Source organism: Ranitomeya variabilis, chromosome 5 (assembly GCF_051348905.1).
Source record: "Ranitomeya variabilis isolate aRanVar5 chromosome 5, aRanVar5.hap1, whole genome shotgun sequence".
NCBI classification, from domain to species: domain Eukaryota; kingdom Metazoa; phylum Chordata; class Amphibia; order Anura; family Dendrobatidae; genus Ranitomeya; species Ranitomeya variabilis.
This window is the reverse complement of record NC_135236.1, coordinates 538,412,713-538,437,284: the sequence shown is the minus strand read 5'-3', so window position 1 is coordinate 538,437,284 and position 24,572 is coordinate 538,412,713.

Below are 24,572 nucleotides of genomic sequence, written 5' to 3'. Positions count from 1 at the left end.
AGCAGAGCTTTTGACACTTTAATAAAACAACACAAAAACACGTATTTGGTATCGCTGTATTCAGAAATGGCCAATCAAAAAATATGTATAAACTAAAGAATGTAATGATAAAAAATATATAAGAATTTTACTTACCGCAATGTGATGAGCAGCTTTTCCCCAGCAGAGATGGACTTTCTCATTACGGTTTCTGAATAGTTCAGCTCTGGGCTAAGGCTACGTTCACATTTGCGGTCAGCGCCGCAGCGTCGGGCGCCGCAGCGGCGCCGCATGCGTCATGCGCCCCTATATTTAACATGGGGGCGCATGGACATGCGTTGTGCTGCGTTTAGCGCCGCATGGCCGCTAGCGTTGGACGCAAGAAACGCATCAAGTTGCATTTTTTTTGCGTCCAACTTGCGGCCAAAAACGACGCATGCGGCGCAAAACGCAGCGTTTTAGCGTGCGTTTTGCCGCGTTTTCGTTTGCGTTGTGCGCTGCGGCGCCGACGCTGCGGCGCACAACGCAAATGTGAACGTAGCCTAAGATCATTAAAAGACTGTCAAATCCGTGTATGGGTATTTTTGCAGAAAGAAAGAATTTTCTCTGGATATCCTTCCTCTAGTGTTAGCTTTCTGTTACTCTTTCTTATGTTAACGGGTCGGTTTTGACCCGTGTCTTAAATCACCCCTAGGATACCCTAAAAACATTTATGATCCAATTTGTTTCTGACCTCTTAGTTACCTTGTTAGGGTTTCTCATCCATGGAAGGATTGATTTTAATATTTTTGTTGTGGCTCCCTGGGCCTTTCATTTGAGAGCATACCTTTTATTTTCAATATAAAAATATTGTCAAATGAACCTCAAGAGAATAATATAAACTTAAAAAAGTTTGTTATATTACCTGACTATTACTGAAGGGTTTTAGAACACATATCTTAAATGTAAAAAAAATATACATATATATATTTTATATTATTAACTCTAGTAACATCTATGGTGTTACAGGTCAATTTTGACCCATATCTAACTACTTTATGAAAAAGGCAAAAAACAGATTTTTTTTTTTATAGAACTTTAATACAAATAAAAGATGAAAATTATATTAACATTAATAGCAATAATAATAAAAATTAGCTTTTCTAGGTCAAACTAACAACAATCAATCAAGCAAATCAAATCAACAGAAATCAAGTACTAGTTTTTAGATGCATTAGTATTTAGATGCATGTGTGGCAAAAAGTGACACTTTTTGTGTGTTCTTTGCAGAGGTATTTTTTGCAGGCGAAGCACGATGTGTTTTTCTGTCCTTATTGCTAGGACAGACCTGACACCTCTTTCTTTTAGAATCAGGTGGTCTCACTGGGGTTGTGGCTGTTGTGGTTGATGTTGAGGCAGGGCTGGTTGAGGAGGATGCTGGTGATAATGCTCTTTGTGTTGCTGTGGGTGTGGACGAAGCACTTGTTGAGCTCTGGAATTGTCGGACCAAGGCTGCAGCGGCTGGGTCTCGTGGCACTCTTTCCCTTTGGTCAATGTGCGCCTTGACAAGGGATCTTCCTAGTTCCTCAAGAAACATCCTCCGCTTTGAATGTGGGTCCACAACACAAATGAATTGCATGCTGACACATCAAGGATGTTGTAAAATGCAACCATTGGCCATCTCCTAGTCATTCGCTGGCAAGTGTAGGTGGCAGTCAGCTTGTCCAGGTTGTCCACTCCTCCTTTGTTTTTGTTATAGTCCACGATGATTCTGGGCTTTTTGTCACCTCCTGATGACATAGCTGCATCTTTGTGAAGTGTGGACATCAGTACCACATTCCGTCGTTTTTTGGGGCAGTATGAAACAGCAGTGGTGGTGTCTGTAAAAACAAACTTTGAGGAAAGTGGAGCCCTGTCCTTCATCTGCAACAATTCAGCGGGCAGCTCAGGTTTGTTTTTTTTCACTGTGCCCACCATGGTGAATTTCCTCCTGAGAAGTTCTTGTCCAAGGTCATAGCTGGTAAAAAAAATTGTCACAAGTAATGTTGTAACCCTGCAGTCCATTAGTCATATCGAGGACTACACGTTTTCCTTGGTTTTTTTCAGGGATGCCGCTTGCAGACTTGCCTGTGTAAGGCTACATTCACATTCGCGTCTTTGGACGCAGTGTCGTCGCCGCAACGCATGACGCATGGTAAACGCATGCAAAACGCAGGTTTTTTTGCCGCATGTGTCCAACGCATGCGTCGTAAAACGCTGCGTTTTTTTACAAAATCTTTGCGTTTTTACCAAAAAAACGGAGCGTTTTCAGACGCATGCGTTTTTTTAAAGTGATGTCATCCTTTTAAACCAGTTGCAAAAAAAAACCCCAATTAGTGTGTAGACACTAGATAAAGACCACCAATGGCTAGAAGAGGGTGGGTGTAATGTAATTGTGTATATATACAGTGGCAGAGATGAATTCCTCACATTTTGCTGGGGTGTATCATGATGGCGCGTCCTATGGAGAGTATCTACATGGATATGGAGTTGGATTTTGCCTTGGCTAATGCCTATGCTATTGCCTATTATGAGCAAAGGAAAAGGGATAAACGGAGAAGGAGTCATCGGCACTTTTGGCTACACCCTATCGTGGAAGTCCGGGAGAGCCGTGGAGCCTACCATTGCTTGTTTGGCGAGCTAAATGACAACCTGGAAAAATATTTTGAGTATACCAGGATGTCTCAAGACAGCTTCCGCTATCTGCTGCGTCTGGTGGAAGGAGCCATTACCAGGCAGGACACACAGCTCCAGAGATCAATTTCTGCTGAGGAACGGCTGCTGGTGACTCTACGGTACGTAATGTAGCTCTGAACGACTGTGATATGTTCTTCCCTTATTTTTTTTTTTTTGGTTGCAATTTGTTTGGGGTTGGGTATGGTAAATTTATTTTTTAGTATTACAATGTACTTTAATGTAATTTCTTTATTTTTCTTCTTGGCAGTTTCCTGGCTACTGGAGAGACCTTAAGATCCCTGCATTTCCAATTTAGGATTGGAGTCTCCACACTTTCGGGAATTATTGCCGACACATGCTGCGCTTTGTGGGACAATCCCTGGGATGAATTTTTACCCCTCCCTACAACTGAAATATGGGAGGCCAACGCCAAGAAATTTGAACAACTGTGTTCTTTCCCAAACTGCATTGGAGCTGTGGATGGGAAGCACATTCGGATTACAAAGCCTGCAAGAAGTGGATCTCTGTTTTTCAATTATTCAAAATACTTTTCCACTGTGCTCATGGCAATTGCAGGTGCGGACTGCAGGTTTCTGGCCGTGGACATTGGAGCGTTTGGCCGTGCAAATGACTCACGTACATTTAAGGACTCTGATATGGGCCAAAGGTTATATGGGAACAATTTTAATTTCCCCCAGCCACAACCTCTACCCAACACCGAAGTTCCGGCAATGCCATTTGTTGTGGTTGGGGATGAGGCTTTTCAAATGTGTGCCAACCTACTGAAACCCTACTCCAGTCGGGGCTTGGACCACACCAAAAGTATTTTTAATTACAGACTGTCCAGGGCCAGAAGAACAGTGGAAGTGCGCCTTTGGCATCCTGGTCTCCAAATGGCTTATTTTAGGATCCGCCATTAATCTGAAAATTGAGACAGTGGATGAGGTGGTGAAGGCTTGTGTGGTTCTCCACAATTATATTATGGCCAAAGAGAGACTGAACGTGGAACTTGATGAACCCATACCAAACCCATTGCCCGATTACCAAGATCATCCTCCGAGGACAACTGTTGAAATTGCGCAGATGAGGGATCGATTTACTTCCTATTTTGTATCTGATGTTGGCCGTGTGTCATGGCAAGATACAATGGTGTAGTGCTTATGTTTTGTACTGTAATACTTTATTCAGCTTTCAAATTAAAAATAATACCTTTAGTGCTAAAAAAAAAGGGATAATGACAAGACAAGAATTCTACACTATTATGTCCAACAAAGTTCACCAGTAGGTGCCTAATGTTATGTTATTTTAAATTGGTCATCTACCTATATTTTCTAAATGTTTGTGTTTTGACTAAACTTACTTTAATGTGCCCTAGAACTTGCTATCCCTTTTTTTCAAATGTTGTGTTTTAATAAAAAAAAATGTAACACTTCTCCAAACTCCATTTGCCTACCAACTCCTGTAAAACTTGGTAAAAACGCCGAAAATGTTCGGAAGTGATCACCAGCTCCCATAGTTACTCAGCAAAAACAACACACTGTTGTTGACATTGCTGTGTGTTCGATAGTTGAGCGAACTTCATCGGCTCCCTCCTTGGCAAACTGTCAAGCTTCCAGACTAGTTGCATAGGGAACACGGCTTCATTGAGCGTGCTGGCTGATCAACTTTTTTCACCCACCGCAGCAGCATGTGTCGCGGCAGTGTGACAGGCAGTACACATGCATGGCGAGGCCAAGAAATAGGCTTCGGTTGTTCATGTGTTGTGCCACTCACACAGCCTTGGAACATGCGGCAGCGTTGCCGGAAAAAAGCAGATCAACCGCACACATGGAGCCGGGTCCATATGCAAGTAGTTGGAAAGTGTTTAGCCTACCAAGGAGGGAGCCGATCTTGTTCGCTCCACTCTTGCGAGTCAAAACTATTAAATTCAGGATGCACAAATACATCCTGATTCAAATAGTGTCGACACTTGGCCACGTGAACATTGCAACCACCTCACCAGAGCCCAGACCTTAAGGTACCGTCACACATAAAGTTTTTTTTAACAATATCGTTGCAATGTCACGTTTTTTGGTGACGTAGCAATGATCCCGCTAACGATCTTGTTATGTGTGACAGCGACCAACGATCAGGACCCAGCTGGGAGATCATTGGTGAATGATCAGGACCATTTTTGGGTCGGTGATCACCCGCTGTCATCGCTGGATCGGCGTGTGTGACGCCGATCCAGCGATGTGTTCACTTGTAACCAGGGTAAATATCGGGTTACTACACTTAGTAAACCGATATTTACCCTGGTTTCAAGTGAACACATCGCTGGATCGGCGTTACACACACCTATCCAGCGATGACAGCGGGTGATCACCGACCAAAACATGGTCCTGATCATTCCCTACGCCCAACGATCTCCCAGCAGGGGCCTGATTGTTGGTCGCTGTCACACAACGAGATCGTTAGCGGTATTGTTGCTAAGTAAGATATCGTTAACAAAATCGTTATGTGTCAAGGTACCTTTACTATACCTTTCTTGTAAGTATACAATCTAATCCTGTTTGTGTTTGTAAACACCTCATAGAACAAAGAGAGACAGCCAAAAAAATAAACTTAAAAATGATAAAATAGTGTCTGACATTGCATATAAATGAGGTGTTTACAACACTAAATGTGTGTAGACGGCGCACGGTGTGAGTTGCCGATAAGTATAGTTAACAATAAATACAAATATTAATTGAAAAAACAAAATTTTATTTGGGGACACCAGAAAGAAAAGGGGGGAAAAAATCTAGGGGGTATCAATAGATGCAATCAGAGGAGATTGGTAGGTCCCTGCTTGGGAATGGCGAGAGGAGGAAGAGGACGATAATGAGGACCCATAGTCTAGTAGACTGGAGGGCAAATCAAAGCCCTCAACATCCGCTGGGGAAGACACAGCAACCTATGTAGGGGAGGGAGGAGGCAAAACCAGTCTGCTTGATCTTAAATGGCTCTGGCTGCTCCTGCTGCGGCTAGACCCCTGCCGCGATGTAGGTGTCTGTGTTGGAGAAGCCAGAGCCGCAGTAGATGTTCTCTTTCTCTTTGTCTTCCTCCTAGCTTCTCCCACGGCGGCTTCCCCAGCAGGACGGGTACGGGAGGTTGAGGGCCTAGCAGGAGCAGGACTTGGCGGCTCAATGTGATGGTGTCTGTGGTGTTCTCCCTCGGCACGCGGACCTCGGTGGAGTGGCTGGAGTGGCTCTGCAGCAGGAGTCGGAGTCATGCTAGCCAGCAATGGTACTACGGGCATTGTAGTCGCTGACTGCATTCTCCGAACCTGCTGCAGAGCCCTCACGTAGGCAGTGTTGCAGGCCTGCATCACTGAAATCTGGAGTTCCGGCCTAAGGTGTTCCACCATGCCCTTCGCAATGGCACTAAAAAAATGTTTTGCTGGCCTCGAGAGCTCGGATTCCATTGTTTCAAGGCGCCGGTTGATATTGGACAGAGCAGTGTCCATTCTATCGCCCAGCGCCTTGAAACAATTCTGGAAGACTGTGCCCAAATGCAAAAATTAGGGCATTAGCGGCCTGTCCGAGGCCCGCTGACGCTGGCGGGAATAGCCAAACGAAGGAGCGACAGAGGCCTCGGCCAGGGGAACACCTGATGGACCGGCTGCCGGTTCTCCAGATGGTGGTGCAAGCCTGCTCTCACTGTGGGATGGCTGTGACGGGTCAGATGGCGATTCATGAAGGACCGCTCCAGATGGGCGAACAGGCCCGAGGGTGCTGCTGTGTGTTCTGTGAAAAGATAAGGGAAACATTAGTCTTCAAAAAATAACCTATCACATACACCAACTCCTGTAATAATAAAGTTAACATTACATCACACAACAATAGATTACAATCCTCTGTCTCTCAATCTGTCTTTTTTTTTGTTAAAAAAAACATTGGTGTCAAACTCTTTAGTATTGACGCTGCCTATGACGCATCAATATTAAACAATTGAAAGTTACAAACTTGATTAGAAAAAAAAAAAAACAGCTATGCTTGACCTAGAGTGGCTTTTCAGACGACTGCCATTTTTTACGCTGATCGCAGGAACTGCCATGACATTAGGGTCATGTGATCGATACGTCATCACAATTCCTGCGATCAGACTTACCCTGGCTCGGAACGGAACCTATCATGGACTACAAGGACTCACGCTTTTAAAAAAATAACAAAAATGGATGGGCAATATACCATCCCACTAGGGAAAAAGTAACGTGGATGGCCAATATGCTACGCTGACTACTTGGATGGCCAATACACTATGTGCCTGGGCAATATACTATGTTGTTAAAAAAATAATGCAGAAAAAAAGAGACGAGCGCATGTTCAGCCTATTATTCCTGTTTCACCTCCCACAAGCCAAGAAGCATGTTCCAGCCACAACGGACTACGGGTGCTCATTCAGATGAAAAACAGTTGCAAATGTAATAAGGACGACGGCTGTTTTGCACTCCTTCGGACCCATAGAAGCACAGGAGTGCGAAACGGCCGTCGTCCTTATTCCACTGTTTCTCCCTGCCATGCTCTGCTATTTTAGTGTTATGCCATAATCAATAAAGAACGGACCTTTTGTACGGACGGTGAGTGCTCTTCCTTTTCTTTATTTTATTCATACTATGTGGATACGTGGCTAGAACATGTACTATGTGGCTGCGCAATTAGTGGCCTGGCAATATACTATGTGGATGCGCAATGTAATACGTGGCTGGGCAATGTACGATGTGGCTGTGCAATATGCTATGTGGCTGGGCTATATGGTATGTGGACATGCATATTGTGCAGTACCAGATGTTAAACACTTACTGTCGGCGGCCAAGGATCGGTCTCAGGAACTGCAACACCCTATTGTACTTGTAGGTCACAGACCTGGCCGCAGCAGCACCACTGCGAGCTTGCTTCTTCTGATTTCGTAGGCCCTTATTGAAACGGTCCTTCATGGATCGCCATCTGGTCTTCAATTTTTTGACTGTGAATGCAAACAACAAAAATGGTTACATATTTTGCATTTCAAAATGATAACACAACCGTGTGCGATGCAAAGTTGAAGGCGTTGATCGCATCACACGGTTGTGTTATCCTGGCCTGATGGGTCATAGCGGGGTATCAGCAATACTCACCAAAGTTGTCTTTGTCCGTGGATGAAGCGCTGTCAAAGCCATCCCACAGCGATTTTGCCACCTCAACCCACATCTGCCTCAACACCACCTGGTCCGCGTGCCGGGGGTCACGGCTGTCCCACAACGGGCCATGCTCCTGTATGCTTAATATTAGGAGGTCCACATCGATACTCTCCTTGCGGTCCCGTTGTGAAACCTAGAATAATAGAAAAACATTAAGGTTATGAAGATTTGAAAAAATTAACAACAATCACCACCATTCACCACCCCTTCCCCCACCCCCCGATAAGAAAAGAAATAATAAAAAAAAAAAATTAAATTTAAAAAAAAAAAAAAATACTTACTCGCCGGCTTGCCGCCACACCTTGGCCCCGAGGTCGCTGCTCCTGCTGGGTCCCTTCCTCCTCACTTGAAGAAGCCTGTAAAAATTGTTTAAGGAAAAAATTAGTGCCAAGTCTACAAATGACAGCGAATAGTAAGCAACTGGGAATAATTACTCACCGAACTCCCCTGCGCTGATTGGCTCGCTGGTAACTTGGTCGCCATTCTTGCAAGATAATTCTGCAAGGAAAAATTTAAAAAAATATCAAATTAAAAGCAAACACTGCCACATACAAGAAAATAGCAAAAAAAAAAAAAAAACCTCATCCCATTACTACCACAACGGACTGTTCACTCATAGGACAATGCAAACTCAACAAGCGATACCACAACGCCATACATTGCAATAAAATTCAATAGCAGATACGACACAATGCAGAGTATAGCAAAAGGTGTCATCCAGAATAGAAAAAAAAAACCATTAAGCTACAAGAGACCCCTATGTACAAATTTTAAAAAAATGACACATATACCTTTATTGTTTACACAAAAAAAAAATATATTAACAATGGCCAAAGAAATAGCAAACTAGTGTAAAACGCCATACTTTAATTACAACAAGACATGATCCAAAACAACACCATCTTGTGACATAGAACCACAAAAATACATCAGAAACAGATAATAAAAACCATTCTATATAAAGCAATAAAAATTATGGTACAGCCGCTGGAAATTATACAGCAACCCAATACAAGATAAACCATAGTCAAATACAAAAAAACCCATGAAAAAGAAAAAATAACAGGCGCCCCCCAAAAAACAATACATGAAAAAATAGAATGGTTTTAGACAACCCATTTAATAATAATTAGTAAACAATTGTACCCTTTATTGCTAATTAAAAACCATTTTACTAAATCAAATCAAGATAACTAGGCTTTAGTCAGCCATTCAAATGTTTGAATTTAGAAATGTTCACTGAAAAATGTATTTCAAACAGTAAAATCGTGTGGAGGTGTGAACAATTTACTTAAAACTCATTCTCCTGGCCTTCTTTTCAGCAAATTCATCAATAATTTTATTTAAGTTAATCTTTCTAGCACGATCATTTTCAATTGACAGCATAGCTAGTCCACTTAGCCTTTCTTGTCCCATTGTACACCTCAGGTAGTTTTTTGTTAGCTTTAGTTTTGAGAAGGAGCGTTCAGCGCTAGCCACTGTTACTGACAAGGATAAGAACAAAATATATGCTGTATACACTTCTGGAAAACTTGGAACTAGCACACTGTTGTCAACAATCAATAGCTTGGCAATTTCTTCCACAGTGGTCACATGTGCAATTTGTGATTTGAAGCAAGATCTGAATGAAATGATCTGTGTAGGAAGAGTTGGTGAAAAGTCTTTTTTGAAATGGTTCACAAGGTTCTCTCCATCCTTATGCAGTTCTTCATCAGATGCAGATTGCAGTGAGCTGGGAAGGATTGCTTTAAATTTATTCACAGTTGCATGAAGACTGTGAAATCTTTGCTTTAATTGCATGATAATTGTGTCCAAGCAGGAGTTAAAGATGTTGACCTGGAAGTACTTCTCAGCATCGCGGAGCCGTTCATCTTCGCACAATTCATCATACTGTCTTTTTACACGTTTATTTCTTTTTCTTTCAAATGCATCGTCTATTCCCCACTTCTCTGAAATTGGTAGTTTTCTCTGAACTCTTGAAGAACTTCAACAGCATTTTTAAGTAAGAGTGTTGCTTTTTCAAGATTTGCATCTTTAGCTTGCAGACACCTTGAAACTGGTCCAACAACATCTGGAATCGTAGCCTGCATGATGAATGTGATCACAAACTCAAAGGTGCTGATGTTTTTCTTTAAGCTAGCGGCATCATTGCTGTCACTGGAATTTTTGTCAGACTTCAGGATAATTTTTGTCAGTGCCTTCAGGATATCAGTGTAGCGATACCTCAGTGCCCTGATCGAATAATTCCTGGAAGACCATCTACAGTAGTTGGACACAATCTCTTCAGAGTAATGTTATCAGTTTTAGACTCTGATGATACCTCTGATAATAAAGCCCATCGTTTGATGCTGTTGGCAAAAAACTGGTACAATTTTTCAATGATATCATAACATTTTCCTAGTTCCGGGATGAATCTTACGGAATCATTTACAGCAAGGTTTAAGTTGTGAGCTGCACAATGTATATACTGTGCACTAGGTTCCCTTTTTGAAATTCTTGCTTGAACCCCAGTATATATGCCACTCATATTTGCGGCCCCATCATACCCTTGTCCACGACATCTACTTATGTCAAGACCCTTATTTTCAATACTTAGAACACTTTCTTTCTCAAGGTTTGCAGCTGTTTGATCTGTTATGGCATGAAATCCCAGGAAAACTTAATCTACCTTTACTTCACTAACAGTATTCTGTTCATTAGTTTCAATGGTTACATAACAAAAAATCTGACTAAGTTGGTCAGTTTTAGAGATGTCTTGTGTTGTATCTATGATCACTGAAAAAAATGTAGCGTTCTTGATCTCATTAACAATTTCTTGCTCTATCTTCTTTGACAATAAAGAAATTACTTCATCCTGTATTCTGTGGCTCAGATAACGGACAGAACCCCTTGGCATTTCCATTAATTGCTGCAGAGTAGAGTCATACTTTGCTAGTAACTGAATCATGGACAAAAAAACTTCACTGTTTGCTTGGTCTATTACTTCTGTGTGACCTCTAAAAGGAAGATTACACATTGCTAGAGTTAAGGTGACATTAATCACTCTGTCAAGAACTTGCCTCCAGAAGTTTTTTTGTTTTCTAATTTCCCTCTCATCTTCTTCATCTACAGTTCTTTGCCTGCGCCAATGATGCATCAATATGCACGCATTAATGTGCTGGATGGAGGTTTCATGATAATGCACTGCCTGTGATAGGTGCGACCAATTTCTCACACCATTCACCCATGCTGAATTGTAAGCACCATAGCTTCGATCAGCAAAAAGCCAGCAGAATTCACAGGAGGCACAGTCTAGGATTGGCGAATAACACAACCATGAACGTGGGATCAATACTCCAGCTTGTGTTTTCTTGGTGTAAAATACCTGCGAAAAACAACGTCCTCCCTGTTTTTCATCTCGTGGAAATGTTATAAATGGCCTACAAGACCCCTGAGAAATTATGAATCTCTTTGTTTGACTGTCATTAATATCTGGTGGGAAGTTAGCACAGTCTGTTGGAAATGTATTTGCATCTGTAGCAAGGCCTTCATCATCTGCAATTATCTCATCCAGATATTCACTGGAATGTTCTTCGCTCTGTATAGTAACTGATGCACAGAATTCTTTATTTACACTTGAGTGTGTGCTCTCTGGATTCTTTGAAGGAATGTGAGACGTGTCCACATATGTAACTTCAGCATTTACACTTGCCAAGTTTTCAGTCTCCTCACCATGGGCGCTGGCCCGGGCAGTAATCTGGCCACTGTCACCTGAAGTACTGCTACAGGGGATTGTTATCTCACCATGTTTTTTCTCAAGGTTGTTTAAGAAATGAACTAATTTTGGGTAATTTAGCTGTCTGTGCTAACTCTTCTTTTCTTAGTCTGCACTTTTGAGCTCCGCTTTTAGGTTTTGGGCCAGGTGCCATTCTAAAAAAAATGAACATAATGTATGTTCAGTTGTTCACTATGTGTTCAGTTAACATTACAGACTATTTAACAGATATATTATTGTATTATAAACAATAAAAAGGGGCATAAACACCACAACATATCAACAGGTATGTCAGATGCATGTGGGTGCTTAAAAGGGTTGTCCTCTACTAGACAACCCCTTCTTAAACTAAATCTTATGCCCCCATAAAATAATAAAGCCTATTCTCACCTCAGCTCTGTTCCAGCAGTGACGGCACACACAGTCCCAGGGCTGTGATGCGGTGGAATGACATGTGATGCCCAGTGCCCAATCAGCACTGGCATCACTTTCTCCGCCTTCAGACAAACTGAATATGAAGAGGAAGTCCGGGCTGCAGCTGATCTGACTTCCTCTTCATGTTCAGTTTGTCCGAAGGCAAAGACAGTGACGCCAGCGCTGATTGGCACAAAACCGCATCACAGCCCTGTGGAGGGCAAGTGCTGATACCATGAGAGGTGATTATCGGCTTTATTATTTTATAGAGGCTGAACATTTAGTTTAAGACAGGGTTGTCCTAGTAGTGGACAACCCCGTCAATAAATCATAAAAATGGAAATTTGAAAACAATAAAAAAATATAATTGAATAAAGACTTTAAAAAAATGCACATTTCAAATGTTTTATTTACATATAATCACAGGTGTACATACACAAAAATTAGTATCCCCATAAACATAACAACCCATACAATAAATTTTACATGTCACTTAAAAATATATTATTTCTAGCTACTGTAGATTTAGCCATGATAAAAAAAAAAATATAAAAAATTAAAAGCAATGACAATTTCCCCTAACTGGTGCTAATTTATCACACCAAAAATAATGTTGGCTGGGGAAGAGGGAGGACATAATCGTAAAGCACAATACAGCGGTACATTCATCACATGATGGACACTAATGAATATACTCACCTCTGTTGTTGTCTGTCACACTCTGCCGAAGTGACCGTCCGTTTGATGGGAAAAACAATTCCTCATACAGCACTTTTATTTACATAAAGATGACACAATCTGTGATGTAGCAAATTACGCAACTATGAGCAGTACCTTTACTAGCATACATTTTGGTGTTAAAACGGGTAAATATGCGATCCACCTCACAACATGTAATAAGACTCATTTAATATTTAGCTTTACGTGATTATATATATAAAGCTGAGTGTATGTATGTGTGTGTATGTATGTATGTAACAAGCCATGCCCACTCCACAAAACCTTAGCAGACACTGACCGGGTAAGAGAAATCTAGCATCCCAGGGAACATAAACTCCCAACCATTGTCTGCCCCCAGAAAGGAGCAGAGAGCACATGACAGAAATGAATCACCCCCTCCTCTACTACTGCCACGCTCTATTGTTTCTGGCATAGAAAATCGCATCATCTGTGGCCGCACACAGAGCTGCATTGCCAGGTTACACAACAGCACATCTCCAGGAACTCCCTGCTCAGCGCCACCTAGCTCAGGACTATGGGATGGAGGATATGTGATGTGTGTCTTCACAACAGGTGTCTTCCCCTCATCCTTCAAGCATGCCAAGATCACACCCATCCTCAAAAAGCCCTCCCTCGACCCATCCTCTGTGCCTAGCTATCGCCCGATATCTCTTCTCCCTTATGCCTCCAAATTGCTGGAGCAACACGTCCATCTTGAACTGTCCTCCCATCTCTCCTCCTGCTCCCTCTTTGATCAGTTACAATCTGGCTTCCGTTCCCATCACTCAACTGAAACTGCCCTAACTAAAGTCACCAATGATCTACTAACTGCCCGGAGCAAACGACACTACTCTGTCCTCCTTCTCCTGGACCTGTCTTCTACACTGGACCACTCCCTTCTGCTACAAATCTTCTCATCTCTTGGCATCACAGACTCGGCCCTTTCCTGGATCTCATCATATCTGACAGACCGAACATTCAGTGTCTCCCTCCCCCACACCACCTTCTCACTTCGCCCCCTGTCAGTCGGTGTTCCTCAAGGCTCTGTTCTAGGACCCCTACTGTTCTCCATCTACACTTTCGGCCTGGGACAGCTCATAGAATCCCACGGTATGCAGTACCATCTCTATGCTGATGACACGCAGATCTACCTATCCGGACCTAACCTCACCTCCTTACTTACCAAAATCCCGCACTGTGTGTTTGCTATTTCAGCCTTCTTTTCAGCTCGCTTTCTACAACTGAACATGGACAAAACAGAATTCATCATCTTTCCCCCCATCTCACTCTACCCCTCCACCAGACCTATCCATCAATGTCAATGGCTGCTCACTTTGCCCAGTCCCACACGCCCGGTGCCTTGGGGTGATCCTCGACTCTGCCCTCTCTTTCAAGCCACATATCCAAGCCCTTGCCTCCTCCAGCCATCTCAAACTCAAAAATATTTCCTGGACCTGCGCATTCCTTGACCGCGACACCGCAAAAACGCTAGTGCATGCCCTTATCATCTCCCGCCTTGACTACTGCAACCTCCTACTCTCCGGACTCCCCTCTAGCACTCTGTCACCACTCCAATCCATCCTACACTCTGCTGCCTGACTAATCTACCTGTCTCCCCGCTATTCCCCAGCCTCTCCCCTATGTCAAGCCCTTCACTGGCTTCCTATCGCCCAGAGACTCCATTGCAAAACCCTCACAATGACATACAAAGCCATCCACAACCTGTCTCCTCCATACATCTGTGACATGGTCTCCCAGTACCTACCTACATGCAACCTCTGATCCTCTCAAGACCTCCTTCTCTACTCCCCTCTCATCTCTTCTTCCCACAACTGCATCCAAGACTTCTCCCGTGCTTCCCCCATACTCTGGAACTCTCTACCCCAACACATCAGACTCTCGCCTACTATAGAAACCTTCAAAAAAAACCTGAAGACTCACCTCTTCCGACAAGCCTACAGCCTGAGGTGATCCTGAACTTACTGAACCGCTGGCACAACCTGCCCTACCCTCTCCTAGTGTTTCATCACCCATCCCCTGCAGACTGTGAGCCCTTGCGGGCAGGGTCCTCCCTCCTTATGTACCCGTGTGCCTTGTTTTTTGCTCATGTTTAATGTATTTGTCTACATTTGCCCCATATTCACATGTAAAGCGCCATGGAATAAATGGTGCTATAAAAATGTATAATAATAATAATAATATATGGGCATAAGATTATGGGATGGAGTGGAGGATATGTATGATGGGTATATGGGCATGCGACTATGGGATGGAGGATGTGTGATGGGTATATGGGCACAGGTCTAAGGGATGGAAGATAATCATTATAATTTGTTATAACTAACAGTTAGTTAGGCTGTTCAGGTAGTATATTTATAAACAGCAAATAATAAATTGAATTACAATGCAAAGAATCAGTGTTATCACTTACCAGTCTGCAAATGTTGCCTTTATTCCTGCTGTAAGGAGGCAGAATGGGGTTTTAGGCCCGTGGTATAATGATCCCTCATCCCTGGCTTTAACTTATCAGCTTCCACCTATATATATATATATATATATATATATATATAATATATATATATATATATATATATATATATATATATATATATATATATATGGTAAGAGTCTTCACCATTGCGCATATCCAGTGGCGTATTTAAGGGGGGGCAGCCGGGGCATGTGCCCCGGGCGCAGTCGTCAGGGGGGCGCAGTCGGGCCGCCTAAAGCGGCGGTCTGCAGTGTCTCCCCCGGCGGCTGCATTCTGCCGCCCCCGCACAGTGGGAGTCAGCTGTTCTCTGTGCCGACTGTCAAGCTGACAGCCGGCACAGAGAAGCTGCAGCGTGCTGGCTCCCAGTGTTCAATTGTACTGCATCTGAGATGCGAGTACAATTGAAGCTCTGACTGCCGGGTCAGAGCGACGCCAGCAGCGTGATCAGGTCATGTGATCACACTGCTGACGTCACTCACCTGCGAGGCAGGAGGCAGTGCAGGAGATGCAGATCGGTGGTAAGTGCTCCAGTGGAGCTGAAGACACCGAAGGTGCAGGGAGGGATTTAATGTGAGTGGGAATGGGTGGGATATATTGTGGGGGGATTTAATGTGTGTGGGGATGGGGGGCATATATTGTGGGGGGATTTAATGTGAGTGGGGATGGGGGGGGATATATTGTGGGGGGATTTAATGTGAGTGGGGATGGGGGCATATATTGTGGGGGATTTAATGTGTGTGGGGATGGAGGGCATATATTGTGGGGGGATTTAATGTTAGTGGGGATGGGGGGCATATATTGTGGGGGGGATTTAATTTGAGTGGGGATGGGGGGATATATTGTGGGGGGATTTAATGTGAGTGGGGATTAGGGGCATATATTGTGGGGGGATTTAATGTGTGTGGGGATGGGGGGCATATATTGGGGGATTTAATGTGAGTGAGGATGGGGGCATATATTGTGGGGGGATTTAATGTGAGTGGGGATGGGGGGAAATATTGTGGGGGGATTTAATGTGAGTGGGGATGGGGGGATATATTGTAGGGGGATGTAATGTGAGTGGGGATGGGGGGCATATATTGTGGGGGGGATATATTGTGGGGGGGATTAAATGTGTGTGGGGATGGGGGCATATATTGTGGGGGGATTTAATGTGAGTGGGGATGGGGGGCATATATTGTGGGGGGATTTAATGTGAGTGGGGATGGGGGGATATATTGTGGGGGGATTTAATGTGAGTGGGGATGGGGGGGATATATTGTGGGGGGATTTAATGTGAGTGGGGATGGGGGGATATATTGTGGGGGGGATTTAATGTGAGTGGGGATGGGGGGATATATTGTGGGGGGATTTAATGTGAGTGGGGATGGGGGGATATATTGGGGGGATTTAATGTGAGTGGGGATGGTGGTATATATTATTGGATGGGGGATATTTAATATGAGTGGAGATGGGGGGATTTATTGTGGGGGGAGATTTAATGTGAGTGGAAATGGGATTTATTGTGTGTGGGGAGAATTGGAGTGGAGATGGGGGATTGAATGTGTTTGGGGGGAGATTTTTCATGGGGATGGGGGGATTTAATGTGTGGGGGAGATCTGAGGACACAAAATGAAGAGCAAAGGGGGAGATGGGAGGCATGTATGAGGAAACAGTATGGGGGATGGGTGCAGACATTTGGGGAGCAAACGGGGGAATGTATGCAGACACAGTATGAGTAGCAATGTGAAAAACGTATGTGGACAGAGTACGGGGAGTAAGGGTGTTGGGATGTGTGCATGCGTAGCATGGGGGGACAGTGTAAGGGCACAGCCAGGAGAGGACAGCATACCAAGGAGGGGAAGTGTGATGAGAGAGTACAGTATAAATACTGGGCCCTATAGGGGGGACACAGTGTGAGAGGACAGTGTGAAGAGGGGACCGGTATAGAAAGGAGAGGTCAGTGTGAAGAGCATGTACCATAAGAGGGACAATGTGGGGGCCATATTTTATGCAGACAATATAGTGAGGGGCAATTTTTTATTCAGGAGCACTTGTATCTTTAAGGTCATTATGTGGAAAATGACTCCAGAGGCGACGTCATCTATGAGGTACCTGGATGTAAATGTTATTTGTGATACTAACTAACTCTCATGTTTTTATTTATGTTAGCAGCATTAAAGGGGATGTCCAGGTTTGTGATGAGTCTGCATTCATTCTTTGTGACTGCAGACTTCTGACTTCTCACAGTGCGCACTGCACGCTGTCAGGATTCTCTCGTGCTTGCGATTTACATACATGCGGTCACGTGTTGACTAGACGTGTGGCCTCACTCAATGAAAATGAACTGAGCGAGGCCAGGCACGTCTAGTCGGAATGTGGTCAGAAGTATACAAATCGCATGCTTGTCCTGACATGACTGTCCACCGGCAAGGGAGAATCCTAAAAGTGTGCAGTGCATTAGATGTGAGAATTCAGAAGCTGCGATGTTAGGATTCAGCTCTGCAGGTTCCAGTCGTCGTCACATGGACACTTCACTCATATGTGATTTTCATACTTGTGGTCCTGTCACACCGAGCTTCTCTTCTGCTTCTCTCAGTTTTTCACTGAACATTGAGAGCTTAAGGGAGAGGAGCTCGTGGGCACATGACTAAGTGTGCAAATCGCATACGTTCTGGGGAGGGGGGGGGGGGGTGCGCCAAACTGAATTCTTGCTCCGGGTGCCAGAAACCCTAGATACACCTCTGCGTATATCATCAAGGACACAATCTGTCAAAGGACACATTCAGATGTCTGTACAAATTGGTCCAAGAATAGATGGCAATGCGTGGACTGGCCAAGGGTCTCCTGATCTGAGCGTAAGGCCGGAGTCACACTAGCGATGAATACAGACACATCGCATAGCACTTGAACCAGTATTCATTTATGGGGCAGCTCCCATCACCGTTTTTTTCCTCGGCCGTATTGTACGTGCGAGTGAAATCGCAGAATGATGCGATTGTCACCGACACTCGGCTGAGATTTGGCTCACTCGCACCCATATAAGCCTAAGGGTGAGAGTGAGACAACGCAAATCACTCGGATATCAACCGAGTGTGGTGCGATATACGCAATGGAGGAGATGGAGAAATTAGTTTCTCTGCCTCCTCTGCAGCTGTGCTGCTTATGGTCTAAGTGAAAGATATCGCAGCTGGACAAAGACCAGGCTGGTGCATGTCACTAGCAGGTCACTGTGCACAAAATTTGAGGATATGTCACTCTCACTTTCCTTAGGTCACAGGGCATTAGTGATGAGCTAATGTGCTCATATAAGGCATTATCTGAGCATGCTTGTGTGCTGAGTGTCTTCGGCGAACTTGAATAATATTTTCGACTCCCCACCGCTTCATGTCTCACGACTGTTCGACAGCTGCAACACATGCAGTGGTTGCCTAATAAACAGGCTATCCCCACGTGTTGTGGCTGTCAAATAGCCACGAATCATGGAGCACCAGGGACAGCCTCAAACATATTGGAGAACGCTGAAGATGCTCTATTAGTACTTGAGCATGCTTAGATTATAATGCCTTATCCAAACATGCTCGCTCATGACCAGTATGGTAACCACTACTCCCAACATGGTGGTTCATATATAAATTGTTTTTTCTTTATTTTGCAAAACAATACTATATTGTATGCTTACAAAATGTCCACAAGGCAGCAAAGATCCTGTCAGGCTGGTCCACACTCGTCCTCTGCAGCAGCTTCCCGCTCCAAGCTGCGACTCCAGTGCACAGAAGACACTTGCAGATCATCCCCTGTCAGCCAATCACAGATATGCTTGTAAGGCAAAGTCTGTGATTGGCTGAGAGGTAACCATGCACAAATGTCACTGTGCACTCCATATTACCTTACATGTATGTACCAGGGGGCGCTCTGTAGATTTATATCCCAGGGCGGCATCCCTCCACTCTATATAGTGCATGCTCAACCATTTTAATACATTTATTCCAGGCAGTCCGGCCCTTCCCCTACCTAGACCAGTGATTCATTTCATTCATACCTCTCCTCACCCCCCCTATTTTCATGTGTAATGTAAGGACCCAGTCCCGCGGATCACTGAGGCTCTGGGAAGAGTGCGCACGCGCACAGCAAAGCAGTGAGTCACAAGCAGAGCCTGCTTCAGTGACTCACTGAGAGGCCCTCCCCCTCCCTCACTCCGTCCTCTCTTCCTGCTTCAGCGTCTGCCACCCATCACCTCCTCACCGCAGACCGCACGAGTGACAGCCGGCCGGACAGCAGCATAATGAATGCTAACAGGTGAGGAAGGGGGGCCCGTTTGACTGTCATATCACATTCACAACAATGACCGTTGGGGGCCCCCTCCCGCCTCTGGGTTCCGGTGCGGTTGCATCGGTTAAACCGGCGGTATGTCCGCCCATGCCCCAATGTCAGCAACAACAAAACAGTAGTTGCTGTCAGCTACAGCCAGGAGCACAACGGAAAAATATTTTTTGTAATTAAAATAACGAGAACCAGAGTTTGTCGGCTTCTTGACACAAATGTGTTTACCATCCAGGGCACCAAGGCAGTTTGGAAACTCAGTGGCTTCCATGAAACCCTGGGCAATCCGCAGCCAGTCTTGTGTGTTTGGCTGAGGCTTGAGGTGGCTCTTTATCTTGTCCCAAATCACATCACAGGTTGAGCGCACAATCCCAGATATGGTTGACGTGCCAAGGAGGAACTCAAAATGAAGTGAAGAATATGAGTGGCCAGGAGCCAGGAATCTGTTAAAAAAAACATACTTTGGATGTCAAACAATCGCCATCAATTGTTGATTATGCTGCTAAATAAAAAAAAGGTTAACATAGTGAAGGTAATACAGCACAGATAAACAATAAAAAATATGTTTGCTCCAATATAACCCACACCATTGATGCACCACACAGGTGTCACTTAGAATGAACATTTCACAAAGTGTCCATGTTATGAGTTTGGTTGTGGGCCCTACTATTTGTTTGCTAGTAAGAATGCATATCCAAACTGTCTCTTTGGCTTGATTTCTATGTCAATGGTTACCCAAGACATGGTTTGCAGTTACGATTATGGTCATTGTATAACCTAGTGAACTGGAACATTACTCACTAGAGATTGAAACACTTAACCCACTACGATGGTTTGCACGTTATTGGTCACAATATCATGTTTGGGCAAAAAATCTTACCTCAAGGTTACGAGCAAACGCTCCTCCGGAGAAACGCTGAGTCGCATGCAGGTGTCTTGTCTGAGAAGGTAAGGCCGCAAAATATGAAGTAGGTTGTCAAAGCCAGGAATGGAAAGACGACAAAAAGCAACAAACTTCACCGGGTATCTGCGAAGTTCATTATACAATTTGGAAAAATGACCATATGCCCCATGTAGCAACATTAGAGGGTGAACCCATAGCCTCGTTTGCAGCTGTTGTTCCTCATTAAGCATATGGTGGCGAACCCCAAAGCGACGTGATACAAGCCATGCCAACCACAACATCGCCTCATTGTCAGTAGACAAATTTGTGACACCTAAGGAGTCCTAACACACACCCCTAAGATGATATGGCATTGTCCAAAACTTTTTAGGAACTGTTTTAAAACATCATCACTAATGGATCACACCTTTGCAACTTCCAAGCCTTTAATTAATGCCTTAACCCCTCATATGGACCTCTAAATCTTTGTGTGTGATACGTATGCACACGGACAGCACACGGATGATAAACACGGACACACGGACAGCACACGGATGACACACGGATGGCATACGCACGGACACGGATAACTCCGGTACCGTTTTCTCCGGTACTGGAATTATCTGGACGTGTGAGACTGGCCTGACACAGACTGTATAAATTTTGGGGGGTTTTTTGGTGAATTTTAGAAAAAAAAATTGAACAAGGGTAGCACACAGAACTATGATACGTATGCCTGCAAAGCTACTATTTTACCACCACCGATACACCAGCCGTCTGCCTCAGATAATAGACTGATCTAAATGTGGCTTTGATTTTTTTGGGCACAACTAAGTTGAGTCAACAAGTTGGCTATAACACAACAAAAAAATAAAGATTTTTTGGCGCACTCGCATCTGGTGTCTGGGACAAAAAAAAATGGTAGATTTGCACGTTCTTAGATTTCATTAACCTGGCTGTAGTAGGCAGCGTGAACAAGCAAAGTAATGTTAAAATAAGGAGGCTATGGAGTGCTTTAGAATAAAAGGAGCAGGTATCAGGTGAAGAAAAAACAAAAAAAAGCCACAGAAAAGTGAAGCTAGATATATATTAAATAAGCAGCAGCAGACAGTAATGGAGCTTTTGGAGGTATGCAGTGAGAGCTATGTACTCACATACAGTGTCTGAAGGCCTTGCACTGGTGTGGATATGTGTACCTAGACTCCTCTGTCTACCTAGTGCTGCAATCTCGGGACCCCCGAATTAGCCCTGAAGAGGACTGTCGGTTTCTCAGGAGTTGCAGACCCACGCTAACTATTAAAAGCACCATTCTGACCCTATCTCAGCAGCAGCTCTCCCTACACTCGCTAAGTCCGGAGCAGAATGCGGCGGGCAGGGCGGCGCCAGGTCTCTTATACTCGTGATGATGCTGTGCGGCCAAGCCAATCACTGCACGAACACAACAAAGATGGCTGCGGCGTTTCATGGCCTGGCAGACAATCCCTGCAGCGTGATTGGGTCTCTAAAGTCCTCCAAAAATGCTAAGTGGAGACCTCAGTTCCCGCCAAATAATCCCGGAAATGATCAGTGATCGCTGAGTATGACGAGTGCCTTGATACTCGGGCGAGTAACAAGTAGTGGCGAGCCCGTTCTCTCATCACTAGTCAGAATAAATCCCCAGATCTACTTTCTTCTAAAGAAGCTAATAACTGTAAGATACAATTCTGTTACGCTCCAGGAATACATCCAGGCCTCTCTTTAACAACTCAACTGAGTTCGCCATCACCACCTCCTCAGGCAAGGAGTTCCAGATTCTCACTGCCCAAAGAGTAAAGAATCCTCTTCTATGTTGGTGGAAAAACCTTCTCTCCTCCAGACGCAGAGAATGTCCCCTTGTGACCGTCACCTTCCTTGGTATAAACAGATCCTCGGAGAGATATTTGTATTATTGTCCCCTTATAGTAGCACTTGAGTATAGCACATGTGCGACAGAGGTACACCTTCTAACAACACATAAAAATGGTTGAGGAACCAAAAATGCTTATCAATATAAAAAAGGCTCTGTTTGTTTAATGGTCCATGCTTTATTGGTGAAAAATCTTAAATAAGGAAATGAACTGCAGCAACATTAATATGCATCAATATCACACATAAATCACACAAATCAAATAACCTATAAATGCACTTAAGGCAAATATTTAAGTATACCCCATATAATATATTTGTTGAGCATACAACCCAAGCCCATTTCCCTACACTGAGAATGGGCAGCCCTCCATTATATATATAAACATTCTGTTCAATGCTAGTCATTAAACTGTCATTGAATCACAAGAAGTGTCTTTTTACTAAAAAAATAATCTTTATTAACATATACAAACAAACAACATGATTAAAATAGTGCCTAACAAACCAAACATTAACCCCTTAATCCCATTTGACGTACTATCCCGTCAAGGTGACCTGGAACTTAATTGCCAGGGAGGGGATAGTACGTCATAGCGATCGGCCACGCTCACGGGGGGGCGTGACCGTTTGTGGCCGGGTGTCAGCTGACTATCGCAGCTGACATCCCGCACTATGTGCCAGGAGTGGTCACGGACCGCCCCCAGCACATTAACCCCCGGCACACTGCGATCAAACATGATCGCAGTGTTCTGGCGGTATAAGGAAGCATCACACTCCCTGCGGGCTTCCCTGAGACCCTCGGAGAAATGTGATGTGATCGCGCTGCTTCGAGCGTCTCCTACCATCTCCCTGCAGGCCCCGGATCCAAAATGGCCGCGGGGCTGCATACGGGTCCTGCAGGGAGGTGGCTTACCAAGCGCCTGCTCAGAGCAGGCGCTGGTAAGCCAGGAGCCCTGCTTGTCAGATCGCTGATCTGACACAGTGCTCTGCAAAGTGTCAGATCAGCGATCTGACTTTATAACATGATGCCCCCCATGTTATGAAGTAAAAAAAAATATTTAGTTGTGTAAAAAAAAAAAAAACCTAAATAAAGAAAAAAAATATTGTTCGCATAAATACATTTCTTTATCTAAATAAAAAAACAAAACAATAAAAGTACACATATTTAGTATCGCCGCATCCGTAACGACCCGACCTATAAAACTGTCCCACTAGTTAACCCCTTCAGTGAACACCATAAAAAAAAAAAAAACGAGTCAAAAAACAACGCTTTATTATCATACCGCCGAACAAAAAGTGGAATAGCACGCGATCAAAAAGACGGATATAAATAACCATGGTACCTCTGAAAATGTCATCTTGTCCCGCAAAAACGAGCTGCCATACAGCGTCATCAGTGAAAAAATAAAAAAGTTATAGTCCTCAGAATAAAGCGATGCAAAAATATTTATTTTTTCTATAAAATAGTTTTTATCGTGTAAAAGCGCCAAAACATAAAAAACTGATATAAATGAGGTATCGATGTAATTGTACTGACCCGAAGAATAAAACTGCTTGATTCATTTTACCAAACTCGGAACGGTATAAAAGCCCTCCCCCCCAAAAGAAATTCATGAATAGCTGTTTTTTGGTCATACTTAGTGTTGAGCATTCCGATACCGCAAGTATCGGGTATCGGCCGATACTTGCGGGTATCGGAATTCCGATACCGAGATCCGATACTTTTGTGATATCGGGAATCGGTATCGGGATTAATAGCAATGTGTAAAATAAAGAATTAAAATAAAAAATATTGCTATACTCACCTCTCCGACGCAGCCTGCACCTCACCGAGGGAACCGGCAGCCTTCTTTGCTTAAAATGCGCGCGTTTACTGCCTTCCGTGACGTCACGGCTTCTGATTGGTCGCGTGACGCCCATGTGACGGCGACGCGACCAATCACAACAAGCCGTGACGTAATTTCAGGTCCTGAATGCCTAATTCTAGGCATTTAGGATTTGAAAATTACGTCACGGCTTGTGATTGGTCGCGTGCCACCCATGTGACCGCGACGCGACCAATCACAAGCCGTGACGTAATTTTCAAATCCTGAATGCCTAGAATTAGGCATTCAGGACCTGAAAATTACGTCACGGCTTGTTGTGATTGGTCACGGAAGGCAGTAAACGCGCGCATTTTAAGCAAAGAAGGCTGCCGGTTCCCTCGGTAATGTCCAGGCTGCGTCGGAGAGGTGAGTATAGCAATATT